A 3190-nucleotide genomic window follows, 5' to 3' on the forward strand; every position below is an offset into this window, starting at 1 on the left:
CCTCATCTGCAGCACAGTGTCAGTAAATACCTTCCTTGCCTGGCTGAAGGGCCGTGCGTACTGCATGCTGGGTGGCTGACATTTGAGAATTTCTACGCGCCCCAGAAGCGTCTGAAAGCAGGGGCCCAACTTGACTCTGCCGTTTGAAGTCTGGGCTTTGGGCAGCAGCAAAGCTCCTTGAAATGCCACCTCTGAGCAGTCCCTGCCGGGAGCGGGCTGGACACCTGCCCAGCGACCTTTGCTTCTTTCCTGCAGATTTCACAGGTCAGGGTTCTAAGCTTCAGGATGTGGGCTTGCTGCCTGTGCGGGAGAATCTCAGAGCCCAGGCCAGCGCCTCCCCTTGTCCCAGCAGGGCTGGTGAGTTTCCATCTGAAATACCTCTTTCTTTATTTCATCTGGACCTCGGATCAATGATTCCATAACCAGCGCTAACCTTGGTCATCACCACTGGCTGGGAGCGTCCCTCCAGGCCTCGTAGGCCTCCCATGGCCAGTCTCTTCTCATGGGAATTTGTGCCCAGCCACTCCCTGCTACTGCACTCTGTCTTTATAAATCCACAGTCACCTGCCGTCTAATAAGCTGCACTCCATGGTCCTCACCGATGCCTGCAGCCTAGCCTGACGCTCAAATGTCTCCTGGTGCACAGCGGAAGCCTCTGGGGCCCATAGCTGGCTTGTTATTTCTGAAAAGACCCTTCTACCTCAGGAGGGTAGCTGTGTGTGGCTTGTCCAGGTGACCCAAACAATCAGCACTGGCCTCCAGGCCCCGTCTCGGCTGCTGTTCCGTTGATTTTGTGTGTTTGTTTGCTTGCTTGTTCTGCTTCTTTGGAACTGGAGTTGCTAGGTTTGGTCTTGTTGGCCCTTTGAGGTGGCTGTGAGCTCTGGGGGATGGGGACGCCTTCTGGGAAAGCTGCACGGGGGGGGGGGGGAGTGGGGAGGTGGGGGGGAGTGGGGGGGGGCAGGGCTCTCTGGAGCTGTGAGGACCAGCTTTTTTGCTCCACACCTGTTTCTGGGTGCTTTGGTTTGGTTTTGGTTTGTTTCTTTTTGTTTTTCTGAGACAGTGCCTAACCACGTAGCCCAGGCTATCCTAAACAGCCCACCCTCCTGCCCTTGTCTCCTAAGCAGCGGCATCATGTGCGCGCGCGCGCGCACACACACACACAGTCACTTCCCAGGCTGGCTCTGCTTTTCATATGCCTTTACACTAATGCAGCACTGAAGGTCTACTGAGAGCTGCGCTTGCGGCCACTTACCTTGAAAGAAGAAGACATTTCTGTTTAGAAACTGAGTTTTCCCAGCAAGCTGCCTTTCCTCCAGGGAAGATAAACAGGGCTGTCATGCTGTTTGGGGAGACTGGGGGGGGGCAGGGCCTCGGGGCACTATAGAGTAGAGCTCAGAAAGCCTACCTGCTGAGGGCAAGGTGGGCCAGCCAGCACTGCCCACGAGCAGGTGATGGACTGCCACACCCCCAGCCCCTCCCTCTTCCTCCTCTCTCTCCACAGAAAGAACCACCTGCCTCATTTCCAGGACCAACAGGCCCAGGCAGCTCCTGCTTTTCCTTACCGGTGGCCCTGAAGGCAGTTAGCATCCCACTCCATGTACGGTCACCTGTGGTCACTATTGTCATCTGCTAACTATGAGCAACCAGCCTGACTGGTTGGTCCTGTTCTTACCTGGCCAGAGAAGCAGAAGCTCAGCACCTGTTAAGAACCCTTGCAATCCACCCAGGGTGGTGTGTCTCTGAAACCCCAATAAGCTTCCCTCAGCCTGCATCTAAGGGAGCAGACCGTACTTCTGCCTGTGGAGGCCAGCCTCTCCCTGCCTACTCTGTCCTCTTTGCTCCCCTGCGGGGCTCCTTTGTGATCTTCTTGGCCCTTTGTGGATAGTGCCAGAGCTGAGAGCAACACACTTTCATATATATTTGTATCTTGTATAAGGCTGCTTTGAATCTAAACATCCCAGGTGACTGAGAGGTTTATAGTTTTCTTTTGAAAAAACAACAAAAAAAAAAGTATCATCCTAGAAAAGAAGTGTCTATTCTTTCAGGCCATGAAGCCAGCAAAAAATGGAGTTGGTCCAGCTTCTACAAACACATGCCTGCAGGTCTAAGGGGCAGTCGGCAGGATAATCCTTCATCAGTCCTAGAAGCAGGAACACATGTAACACATTCAAATTCCCAAGCTACTGAGCAAACACCTTGGCACATAGTTCAAGAAATGGATTTTGGGACCTTGTAGCTCCAGCTACATCTCCTGGGAGAGCCTGTCCACAGCAGCACATGTGTGCTACTGAGCCGGTGCCATCAGAAGTGTGGGATTTTCTGAAGACCAACAATTCCTGCTCCTCCCCATCCCCCGCCCCAGGGGACAGCAGCTACTCCAGGGTCCGTAGAAACTTCCCTGAAACAGCAACCCTTCTTTCTAGCTGAGTATCTGTGCTGTGAACTGTCCCATCCCGTGTCTCAGCACGCTGAAACCCACTCAGCTGCAGCCTCTCCCTTCACCCTGCTGACTCCCTGTGCTCTCATGCTGGCCTCTGGAGAGAGATCACCATCCGCACTCTCGGTTCTTCTGAAAACAGATCCTCTTTTGATGGATACTTCAGTGCAGTACAGTGGAGCCACTTTGCAGTCCTTCCTACCCTCGGCTTCTTACAGACCCAACATCTCTTCTGCCTCCCTTGGCCTTCAGCCTTTTCTGTTTGCTGCCCACAGAACATGGCTCGGTAATTGCTCTGTAGCCTAGATCTGACTGGGTGAGCACCACTGTGTTTTGACTGCATAAGCACTACATTTGGGATGGTGCTCAATAAGTGCATTAATTTTTTTTTTTAATCTGCTGCTCTACTCTCCACTGCTTATTCCACAACTGGCCTTCCTTTCATCCTGTTTGCTATTTTGATGGACACTGCCAGCTCAGCTATTCATCACATTCGGAGTATCAGCTACTTGCCACCTTTGCTAATGACACCCTGTCTCTAAGGCTGTCACCATCTTGTGGTTCTGACTACTTCTTGAAGGACCATAATTCCAGGCATGCCTGCTGGAGCCCGTACTGTTCCCATCACAGAAAGGCCACTACTCACCTCACGTGCGCTGGTCCATCTTGGGGCCTTGGACCACGGAAACATTCAGTCTGCCCACTGACTGTCAGAGTCCACTATCTCAGCGCTCTGCCTCCGGGACTACCAGT

General features: G+C 53.0%; 1 long non-coding RNA gene across 1 annotated transcript; it reads left to right on the plus strand.

Annotated features, from left to right (window-relative positions):
* The first annotated feature begins 270 nt into the window (after positions 1-270).
* LOC132653460 (uncharacterized) lies at positions 271-1936 on the plus strand. Its single transcript, XR_009591198.1, has 2 exons — positions 271-357; positions 1502-1936. It is a non-coding gene; the product is annotated as an uncharacterized LOC132653460 (long non-coding RNA).
* The last annotated feature ends 1254 nt before the right edge of the window (positions 1937-3190 follow it).

This window comes from Meriones unguiculatus, chromosome 4 (assembly GCF_030254825.1).
Source record: "Meriones unguiculatus strain TT.TT164.6M chromosome 4, Bangor_MerUng_6.1, whole genome shotgun sequence".
Taxonomy (NCBI): Eukaryota; Metazoa; Chordata; class Mammalia; order Rodentia; family Muridae; genus Meriones; species Meriones unguiculatus.